Source organism: Pelophylax lessonae (assembly GCF_965119305.1).
Source record: "Pelophylax lessonae genome assembly, chromosome: 7".
In the NCBI taxonomy this organism is placed as follows: domain Eukaryota; kingdom Metazoa; phylum Chordata; class Amphibia; order Anura; family Ranidae; genus Pelophylax; species Pelophylax lessonae.
In genome coordinates this window covers 69255018-69267454 of record NC_138774.1, presented here as the reverse complement: position 1 = coordinate 69267454, position 12437 = coordinate 69255018, and positions in this window count along the sequence as shown.

The following is a 12437-nucleotide window of genomic DNA, read 5'->3' as shown; positions in this document are numbered from 1 at the left end:
TGTATGTATATCACACGTACACAACCACACTAGGCCCCAATTACTATTGTTTGTACCCCTAAAAGGCTAGATGAGGAGTAGGGGGAGTATGGAACAGGCAGCACCCTCAAACCTTCAGAAGTATGAGATGAACCCCAACAACTTGGAAAGGTGGATCTCTCTCACACGTACCGACACAGACTATCCCGCAATTCAATTGATCCTCAAAGGTTTTTATTGAATAGCGGAATAGGAAATATGATCAAAAAAAGTGTATGTATCTCGCACGTACACAACCACACTAGGCCCCAATTACTATTGTTTGTACCCCTAAAAGGCTAGATGAGGAGTAGGGGGGGTATGGAACAGGCAGCACCCTCAAACCTTCAGAAGTATGAGATGAACCCCAACAACTTGGAAAGGTGGATCTCTCTCACACGTACCGACACAGACTATCCCGCAATTCAATTGATCCTCAAAGGTTTTTATTGAATAGCGGAATAGGAAATATGATCAAAAAAAGTGTATGTATCTCGCACGTACACAACCACACTAGGCCCCAATTACTATTGTTTGTACCCCTAAAAGGCTAGATGAGGAGTAGGGGGGGTATGGAACAGGCAGCACCCTCAAACCTTCAGAAGTATGAGATGAACCCCAACAACTTGGAAAGGTGGATCTCTCTCACACGTACCGACACAGACTATCCCGCAATTCAATTGATCCTCAAAGGTTTTTATTGAATAGCGGAATAGGAAATATGATCAAAAAAAGTGTATGTATCTCGCACGTACACAACCACACTAGGCCCCAATTACTATTGTTTGTACCCCTAAAAGGCTAGATGAGGAGTAGGGGGGGTATGGAACAGGCAGCACCCTCAAACCTTCAGAAGTATGAGATGAACCCCAACAACTTGGAAAGGTGGATCTCTCTCACACGTACCAACACAGACTATCCCCCAATTTAACTGATCCCCAAAGGTTTTTGATTAAATAGCGGAATAGAAAATATGATCCCAAAAAAGTGTATGTATATCACACGTACACAACCACACTAGGCCCCAATTACTATTGTTTGTACCCCTAAAAGGCTAGGAGTAGGGGGAGTATGGAACAGGCAGCACCCTCAAACCTTCAGAAGTATGAGATGAACCCCAACAACTTGGAAAGGTGGATCTCTCTCACACGTACCAACACAGACTATCCCCCAATTTAACTGATCCCCAGAGGTTTTTGATTAAATAGCGGAATAGAAAATATGATCCCAAAAAAGTGTATGTATATCACACGTACACAACCACACTAGGCCCCAATTACTATTGTTTGTACCCCTAAAAGGCTAGGAGTAGGGGGAGTATGGAACAGGCAGCACCCTCAAACCTTCAGAAGTATGAGATGAACCCCAACAACTTGGAAAGGTGGATCTCTCTCACACGTACCAACACAGACTATCCCCCAATTTAACTGATCCCCAAAGGTTTTTGATTAAATAGCGGAATAGAAAATATGATCCCAAAAAAGTGTATGTATATCACACGTACACAACCACACTAGGCCCCAATTACTATTGTTTGTACCCCTAAAAGGCTAGGAGTAGGGGGAGTATGGAACAGGCAGCACCCTCAAACCTTCAGAAGTATGAGATGAACCCCAACAACTTGGAAAGGTGGATCTCTCTCACACGTACCAACACAGACTATCCCCCAATTTAACTGATCCCCAAAGGTTTTTGATTAAATAGCGGAATAGAAAATATGATCCCAAAAAAGTGTATGTATATCACACGTACACAACCACACTAGGCCCCAATTACTATTGTTTGTACCCCTAAAAGGCTAGGAGTAGGGGGAGTATGGAACAGGCAGCACCCTCAAACCTTCAGAAGTATGAGATGAACCCCAACAACTTGGAAAGGTGGATCTCTCTCACACGTACCAACACAGACTATCCCCCAATTTAACTGATCCCCAAAGGTTTTTGATTAAATAGCGGAATAGAAAATATGATCCCAAAAAAGTGTATGTATATCACACGTACACAACCACACTAGGCCCCAATTACTATTGTTTGTACCCCTAAAAGGCTAGGAGTAGGGGGAGTATGGAACAGGCAGCACCCTCAAACCTTCAGAAGTATGAGATGAACCCCAACAACTTGGAAAGGTGGATCTCTCTCACACGTACCAACACAGACTATCCCCCAATTTAACTGATCCCCAAAGGTTTTTGATTAAATAGCGGAATAGAAAATATGATCCCAAAAAAGTGTATGTATATCACACGTACACAACCACACTAGGCCCCAATTACTATTGTTTGTACCCCTAAAAGGCTAGGAGTAGGGGGAGTATGGAACAGGCAGCACCCTCAAACCTTCAGAAGTATGAGATGAACCCCAACAACTTGGAAAGGTGGATCTCTCTCACACGTACCAACACAGACTATCCCCCAATTTAACTGATCCCCAGAGGTTTTTGATTAAATAGCGGAATAGAAAATATGATCCCAAAAAAGTGTATGTATATCACACGTACACAACCACACTAGGCCCCAATTACTATTGTTTGTACCCCTAAAAGGCTAGGAGTAGGGGGAGTATGGAACAGGCAGCACCCTCAAACCTTCAGAAGTATGAGATGAACCCCAACAACTTGGAAAGGTGGATCTCTCTCACACGTACCAACACAGACTATCCCCCAATTTAACTGATCCCCAAAGGTTTTTGATTAAATAGCGGAATAGAAAATATGATCCCAAAAAAGTGTATGTATATCACACGTACACAACCACACTAGGCCCCAATTACTATTGTTTGTACCCCTAAAAGGCTAGGAGTAGGGGGAGTATGGAACAGGCAGCACCCTCAAACCTTCAGAAGTATGAGATGAACCCCAACAACTTGGAAAGGTGGATCTCTCTCACACGTACCAACACAGACTATCCCCCAATTTAACTGATCCCCAAAGGTTTTTGATTAAATAGCGGAATAGAAAATATGATCCCAAAAAAGTGTATGTATATCACACGTACACAACCACACTAGGCCCCAATTACTATTGTTTGTACCCCTAAAAGGCTAGGAGTAGGGGGAGTATGGAACAGGCAGCACCCTCAAACCTTCAGAAGTATGAGATGAACCCCAACAACTTGGAAAGGTGGATCTCTCTCACACGTACCAACACAGACTATCCCCCAATTTAACTGATCCCCAAAGGTTTTTGATTAAATAGCGGAATAGAAAATATGATCCCAAAAAAGTGTATGTATATCACACGTACACAACCACACTAGGCCCCAATTACTATTGTTTGTACCCCTAAAAGGCTAGGAGTAGGGGGAGTATGGAACAGGCAGCACCCTCAAACCTTCAGAAGTATGAGATGAACCCCAACAACTTGGAAAGGTGGATCTCTCTCACACGTACCAACACAGACTATCCCCCAATTTAACTGATCCCCAAAGGTTTTTGATTAAATAGCGGAATAGAAAATATGATCCCAAAAAAGTGTATGTATATCACACGTACACAACCACACTAGGCCCCAATTACTATTGTTTGTACCCCTAAAAGGCTAGGAGTAGGGGGAGTATGGAACAGGCAGCACCCTCAAACCTTCAGAAGTATGAGATGAACCCCAACAACTTGGAAAGGTGGATCTCTCTCACACGTACCAACACAGACTATCCCCCAATTTAACTGATCCCCAAAGGTTTTTGATTAAATAGCGGAATAGAAAATATGATCCCAAAAAAGTGTATGTATATCACACGTACACAACCACACTAGGCCCCAATTACTATTGTTTGTACCCCTAAAAGGCTAGATGAGGAGTAGGGGGAGTATGGAACAGGCAGCACCCTCAAACCTTCAGAAGTATGAGATTGTGTTCACTGTACCCCACAAAGATTGAGTTCACTGCACCCCACAATGATTGTGTTCACTGCACCCCACAAAGATTGTGTTCACTGCACCTCACAAAGATTGTGTTCACTGTACCCCCCAAAGATTGTGTTCACTGCACCCCACAAAGATTCTGTTCACTGTACCCCACAAAGATTGTGTTCACTGCACCCCAAAAAGATTGTGTTCACTGCACCCCAAAAAGGATGTTGTTCACTGCACCCCAAAAAGGATGTTGTTCACTCCACCCCAAAAAGATTGTGTTCACTGCACCCCACAAAGATTGTGTTCACTGCACCCCAAAAAGATTGTGTTCACTGCACCCCAAAAATGATTTTGTTCACTGCACCCCAAAAAGGATTTTGTTCACTGCACCCCAAAAAGGATGTTGTTCACTCCACCCCAAAAAGATTGTGTTCACTGCACCCCAAAAAGATTGTGTTCACTGCACCCCACAAAGGATTTTGTTCACTGCACCCCAAAAAGATTGTGTTCACTGCACCCCAAAAAGGATGTTGTTCACTGCACCCCAAAAAGGATTTTGTTCACTGCACCCCAAAAAGATTGTGTTCACTGCACCCCACAAAGGATTTTGTTCACTGCACCCCACAAAGATTGTGTTCACTGCACACCAAAAAGGATTGTGTTCACTGCACCCCAAAAAGATTTTGTTCACTGCACCCCAAAAAGATTGTGTTCACTGCAGCCCAAAAAGATTGTGTTCACTGCAGCCCAAAAAGATTGTGTTCACTGCAGCCCAAAAAGATTGTGTTCACTGCAGCCCAAAAAGATTGTGTTCACTGCAGCTCACACACAGAAAAATGGATGTGGATCACTGACACCTGCCTATCTCCAATCCCACACCACACAGCAATATCGATTGTAGTTTGTAGAACACAGTTTCCCTAAAATTCAGCAGACTCTGTCCCTAACAGGATTGAGAAGAGATCGTAGATCAGGATTGAGTGCAGACCCCACCCCCCACACAGCAATATCGATTGTAGTTTGTAGAAGACACTGACCCTATAATTCAGCAGACTCTATCCCTAAAATGCCTACAACTCGCCCTGCCTAAACACTCCGACCTGTCCCTCAATTCTATCCGGACACAAATGGTTTTTTCCTGCCTATCTTTCCCTAATCAGCAGCCAGCACGTTGATGTGTGCTCTGTCCCTGAATCTAAGCAGCATAATGACGCCGCTGCGGCTGCCTCGAACTTATAAAGACTTGGTCACATGCTTCAGACGGCCAATCACAGCTACTGAGACATTTGCAGGCATGGCTGGGATGGCTTAAGGCACACCAGTTAAACGATTGTTGATTGGCTGTTGAAAGCCCGCCATGAAAAGAGCGCCAAAGCATGCAAAACCCGGAAATAAAACGACCGAACACGGATTTTTACCCGAACATACAGTAAAGTGTCCGTGTCCGTGTTCGGGTACAAAAAATCCAATTATTCGGTACGAACACGAATAATACAGTCCGTGTTCGCTCAACACTATTTATAACCATGGAGGAAGTCATGCATCTGTATGTAATTCCAGAAAGTCAAAGGGTGACTCCGTGTGCATCTCTTTTCCATTTCAGGAAAATGTAAAACTTTGGAGTCATGAAAACACCCATTAGCTAGTACAGCCCTTGTTGAGTCACCTTTCAAAACAGTAAAAGATCTATTGCCTACACCAGGAGGAAAATCAGGGTTGTTAAAAAGTGAGGTAATAGGACCTGGGCATGTTGATAAATTGTATTTAGTTGCTATCTTATGGAAGATATTTAAAGTTGTGTTAATAAGAGGATGTTTCTTTATTGCCTGCGGGTATGATGTCGGGCTAGACCAAGGTAGATAATGTGTATCATACTTTGTCCAGTGACATTCTACATTAACCCATGATTTAATTTTGCTATGGCAGTGCCAATCTATTATCCTCATAAGATGGGTTGCGTAGTAGTATTTTTGAAAATTCGGAATACCCATTCCTCTCGCTGTCTTGCTTAGTTGAAGGTATTGGAATCGGAAGCGAGGGTGCTTGTTTGCCCAAATAAAGGATCTTTGTAGGGAAGTGAGTTTACAGAAAAATGAGACTGGTATAGATATGGGAAGAGCGTGAAAAAGATAGAGAAGGTGGGGCAGAATGGCCATCTTGACAATGGCTGCTCTGCTAAACCATGAAAACTTCCCTCTGTCCCATCTTTTTATGTCATCACCTACTACCGCCTTAAGCAGAGGTAGAAAGTTAATATCATATAATGAGTCAAAGTTGGGTGGCAACCTAATGCCTAAGTATTTCAAAGAGGCATCTTCCCATTTATACAGGCAGTTCGCTTTGGTCATGTCTATCATATCTGGGGGGAGAGTTAAGTTAAGTGCTTCCAATTTTGAATTGTTTATTTTAAAATTTGAGAGAAATCTGAACATCTTGAATTGTTTATTTAGATTAGGGATTGAAACGTGGGGTTGGGCAATATAGAACAAAAGGTCATCAGCCTAGGCTGACACTTTGAACTCGTCTGAGTGAAGTCTGAGACCTTGGATTGATGGGTCTAAATTTATTGATCTAATTAGGGGTTCCAGGGTCAAAATGAATAGAAAGGGAGATAAGAGCAGCCCTGTCTTGTGCCATTATGAAGTGTTAGTGGGTCTGAGAAGACACCATTGACCTTGACTTTTGCCTGCAGGTTCGAATAGAGAGCCTGAATCCATTATCTCATGTTGATCCCCAGTCCTATATGTTCACAGGTGGTGAAGAGGAAGTCCCAGGCGACCCGGTCGAAGGCCTTCTCTGCGTCTGTGGACAGCAGGAGACCTTCAAACCCAGCGGCCGGTGCCCCATGGATCGGGTTCAGAGATTTGATAATATTATCCCTGGCCTCTCTGCTGGGCATGAATCCCACTTGTTCAGGGCCAATAATCTTCTCCAGGAATAAGCGCAGTCTATCAGCTAGAATTTTTGCTAGTATTTTGAGGTCAATGTTTAATAAGGAAATGGGTCTGTAGTTAGAGCAAATGGATGTATCTTTGTCGGGTTTTGGGATCACCATTATTTATATGAGCCAAGAGGAATTCATTAGAGGGCTGATGTTTATTCTTAATCACGTTAAGTGCGTCCATCAGATACTGGGCTAGGTAGTCTATGTTACGTTTATAATATTGTGATGTAAAACCGTCCGGCCCCGGACTTTTGCCTGATTTCAACACTTTAATTGCAATTTTGACTTCCTCAACTGATATATCGGCCTCCAGGCTGTCAATGTGATTGGGATTTAATGTCGGTAGGCCACTATCAATCAGATAGTCCCTAATGGCTTGATCCCTATGTGATGAAATATATTCTGGTTTATTCTGTGGCGGAATATTATACAGGTTAGCGTAGAAGTCCCCAAATGTGTTTGCTATGGCCTTGGAATCTTGGATTAAGTGACCATGTGTATTTTTGACACCTAAAATGTTGTTTGATAATTGTGCATCTTTGAGTGCCCTGGCCAGTGTCTTGCCCACTTTATCTCCATGTTCATAGTACAGTTATTTTTTTAAAAAGATGACCCTTCTCATGCCCGCCTCAAGGAGGGCTTGGAGCTCCTTCCTTGCTTTTTTTAATTCCTCTTCCACTTGTATAGAAAGAGTTTGTTTGTGCCGTGATTCCAGTTTGGATATCTTGGCAAGCAGATTGGCTATAAGCTGCTCTCTTTCACATTTCTTCTGTGCCCCTGTACCTATCAGTTCCCTACGAACAACCAATTTGTGTACCTCCAACACCGTGCGTGGTGAAACCTCCGGAGAACAGTTCTCGTTAAAATAATTGAGGATAGTAGATTGAATTTGTGTTGTTGTAGGTAGGTCTAACAGTAGGGAGGAGTTCAATCTCCAAGAGTAATCACACTCACGCCTTAGGGTGAATTGCATATGAAGAGAGACCGGAGCATGATCCGATATGGTCATCAGCCCTATCTCAGCACCAGATAGGTCCATCAAGTCTCTTTGGGTAACAAAAATGTTGTCTATTCTAGTGTATCTCTTGTGAGGAGCAGAATAAAAAGTAAAGTCTTTTGTTGAAGTGTGGAGAGTTCTTAAAGCATCAATCAGTGTAAGAGATTGTAGTCTTAACTTACGTTTTTTGAGGATTGAATACATAAGACTTGATTTTCCCGTGGAGGTATCACAAGAGGGATTCAATGGTACATTAAAATCCCCTCCTAGTATGACACAGCCCCAGGCAAATCCTTTTAGTTCATGTAACATTCGGTTACAGAAAGTCACATGGGCTTTGTTAGGAAAGTAAATGTTAGCTAAAGTTACAGGTTTGTCTAGTATAGAACCTGAGACAAACAGATATCTGCCATCTGGGTCAGCAGGGTGTTTGTCTACTACAAAGGGAGCGTCCTTGTGTAATAGGATAGCGACCCCCTTTGTTTTGGCCTGATCACTGGAAGCATAGAAAGCCTTAGGGAAGTATTTGTTAGTCAACACAGGATGATTGGGTCCCTTGTAATGAGTTTCTTGCTGGAATACCATCTGAGGCTTACATTTTTTCAATTCGTATAGAATACCTTTCCTTTTCTCAGGATTATTTAGTCCATTCACATTGTGAGAGACTAGTAAGGGGTTTTTACCCAGCTGTGTGTACACCATGGTGAGGGAGGTGAACAGTGTAAGACCCAAATGGGCACACCAGGGATGGAGGAGATGGGTGGGGAAAGGGTTGGGATGGTAAAGAAGAGAGGAAGAGGAGGGTTGAAGAAAGAGTAGAAGATAGAGACGAGAAGAGAGACTATAAAGTGGTCTGTGGTCGGCTTGTCAAAAATGATTAACAAAACCGAGCACGATCAATCTTAGGACTTATCAGTGTAGAGTTATCTATAGATTTTTGATATGTTATATATCCTTGAAGGGAGGTGGAAGGAGTCACAAAGGGATGACCTCAGTTATGAAAAGAAACTAGATGTCAATCACAATTATGAGACCGGGGCGATCCTAATCCCAAAAAGAAGTAATATGAAAAAAGGCAAAACTATTGCAACAGGCAACAACCATACAGTGTGTAATTTGTCTCCTCACCATGAATAACCACTTAAATGCAGTAATATTGTGGGTATGTGAGTATTTAACATTGTGACACGGCATAACTTTGTCAATAAATGCTCAGTGTGTTAATCTCATGATATCATCCCTTGGTCATCAATACATTTCCTCAACCTTCCCCCCCAGGGAAACGAGTATAGCTTGTTATTCAGAGTCTCATATCCCTGTATCCACCTGCGTATAATACATATGTATATACTTCCAGTTATTATCCATCAATCTTTGCTGACCCCAAATAGCCGCCTTCCTTCTACCGCTAAGCTCTATAGTGTAGGGACCAAAAAGGTAACAAAGATACCTGAGCTTCATCCCCCTCCTCCCCTGCTTCTTCTGTATCTCAATGCCCATTGTAGAAATAAACGTGAGAGAAAACATACCACCTTTTGTATTAAGTCCCACCAGAAGTATAGTACAAATACCTTACAATTTCTAGCTGTGAAATGTTAGCCATGATGAGCAGGAGCAGTTGTATATTTGAGATCAAAGCAAGTTTGCAGAAAGAATTTGAGAGTCAACAAAAGTAAAATAAAAAAAAAAAAAAAAACATTAAAACTGAATGCAACCAAGTAGTACCAGTGGTGAACCCTGGGGGGGGTCTCAAATAACCCCAAATCCCCAATAAATCCTCACTTCGGGCTATAGCATCTTGTGTGCTCAATTATAGCAGAAAAGCATAGATGTGTGGATCAAGTCAATCAATGGTATAACATTACAGGGGATCACTCACTGAACAGGGGGACAATTATCCTCAGAGGAATCTAGACAACCCACAGCTGATCTGAAGTAGGGCAAGTAAAATGGTGGTAGGCGGCCTATCAAAGGATCAGCAACAGGTTAAGCAGCAGGACACCTTCAGTTATCAACAGGTGAAGGAAGAGTCACCACTCCCTGTGTTGAAAACTAAAAGGTAAGTTTATCTGATAATACATGCTGCTCCACTGCCATCTAGTGGAGAGCCAAAGAGATTGCAGAACAAAAATAATGCTAGGTGAGGAATATGGACTGTCCCAGGGGTATTTTTATTAAAAAAAGTATTCCCAGGGTAGAACTCCGCTTTAAGTTTAAATGTGGACAGGGGAAAGGAAGATTCACAAAGGACCTATATTGGAGACTGTGATATTAAGTAGTCTACGATCAGAGATGGTTAACTACTGCCATCTAGTGGCAAATCAGGGTAAGTGCATGACAAATACATTGCCAGGTGAGGGTGGAGAAGACAACTGCATGGGCAGCAGAAAAAGAAAAAAGAAATGTTGAGCAGGAAAAATTTAACAGAAAAATGGTAAATGGTCTTAACGGGCAGTTCAAATTTCAGGAACATGGTAAAGGAGAGCCACAACGACGGCTATGTATTTCTCAGGAGTCATCATTTATGTTCCCTAGTTTTAGGTGTTTTTGGCGAAGATCCAAAAAGGGAGTTCGATTCACGTTTTTTCTGTTGCTTCCCTTTTTTTTGGTAGGGAGATCTTGAAGTAGAGGCCTCAGGGGTGTCCGGTACATGCCCAGGTGAATGTGGGATCAAGAACTTAGCATACCAGTCAGGCAATTCTATGCGGTCTATGCGGCTTAACAGCTCTCCTGTTTTTCAGGGTTATAGGGGAGAGATCCTGAAAAAGTTGAATTGGAACCTCGTTAAAGAGGATTTGATCGTTTTGTCTGGCCTTGGTAAGTATTTCTTCCTTTAGTGGGTGACTCGTTAGACAACAAATAATGTCTCTCGGGGAGGCATTATCTGGGGCCTTAGGGCACAATGCTCTATGAGCCCTTTCAAAGTCAATGGGGGACTCCTCAGGCCGTTACAATAGGCTATTAAAAACAGATTGTAAAGCAGGCTTGAGTTGCTCCCTTTCCACAGATTCAGGGATCCCCCTGACTCGGACATTATTTCTGAGACCCTGTTGTCTAAGTCCTCCAGTTGCCTATTCATGTTTATCAGATGGGATGAGTGTGATAGGGTCACATCCTCCAGCTTTCTAATAGTCTTATCTCTGTGCCTGCCCGCTTTTTCTACAGCAGCCATTTGGTCAGACAGCCAGAAGATATCAGCTTTCAGGTCTGTGATAGCAGCAGCAAAAGACCCTTTTATGTCAGCTGCAATTGCTGTCATGTCTTTATAGGTTAGAGGGTGGTCAAGGGGATCATGTTCTCCTACCGTGTCCTCTGTATCCGCAAGGGATTCGGCGTCATAGTCCCCTTCTTCATCATGCTGCGCTGCCCGCGCCATCTTGGGACCTAGTTATCCTCTCCTGCCCGGGGGGCTGAGATCCAAAGAAATCCGGGATATTTTTGCGGTACTGCTGGATCCGAGTCTTGGGGGCTCTGTGATGGCTCCGGACTTGCTAAATCTGCCCATATTTTTTGTTGAAATTGCCTGCCTGTGCTATAGGCAATAGATCGCTGACGGAGCTCCAGTCTCAGACGTCCATCCAGCTTGCGCACCAAGCCACGCCCCCCCATACTTACAAGTTGGCCGGGCTTGGACAGCGAAGAGACACTGAACTCCAGCGGCGGCATGAATCCCTGATCCGGGAGCTGATGGAAAGGGACCCAGAACCACCCAGCCGGGAGAGGATGAGGGACAGGGAAATGGTGTAGGTGTGCAAACTGAAGTGCCAGATGTCCATGATCACTAACTAAAATAAATATATGTAGGTTAGCAATGTAAAAATAAACTGCATCATAAATGTATAAAATATAAATATGTATTGAATGTACAGCAACAAGGATGTAAATACGAGGGCTGATGCAGGGATCAAAGGAGGAGATGCGCCCAAAAGTGAAACAAAATCTTAGGTATGAGCAGTGTGTGAAGCAAAGTGAAGACAAAGAAAAAGTGGTAAAAACAAAAAATACTGATTCGAAGAGATAGATATTGTACCATGTTTGGTGCAAACAAAAGGAGGCAACAAGGAAAGCAGTGATGCAGAAAGAAATGAATCTGAAATGGTGTAGTTTATGTCTGTGTACCCACAGTGTGTAGTGTGTGGACCCAGGGATAAGAGGCTACTCCCTTCATGCACAAACAGGTGAGTGAATGAATGCCTCTCTGTACCTGTCTCTCATATATATCTACCGGATAGGGCGTGGCCGGGTCCCACACCAAACGCCATGTGCTCTGGCTAAGGCGTGCAAACGCCAGATGGGCATTTGCCGTCAGATGGAGAAAGACGGTGCTGGCACGCCGATTTCATCCGGCCAAGAGAGATGACATGACGCGTGCATGACGTGATGACGTCACAAAATAATGGACGTCACCAGTCAGCTGCATCAGACATGGCGCCGATGGAAGGGTGGCCCCACCTGTCAGCAGACAGGAGGAGACAGCAGGGGAGGATGCACCTCCCCAGGACATGCATCGCAGCTCCCGGAACTGGTCAAAGTTGCAACTGGGAGGAGTGAAAATCGCCGGCCAGGTCTGGGCAACTGCAAGCAAAACAAGAGTAGGCAAAAACCACAATGAATTGGATGATAAAATAGT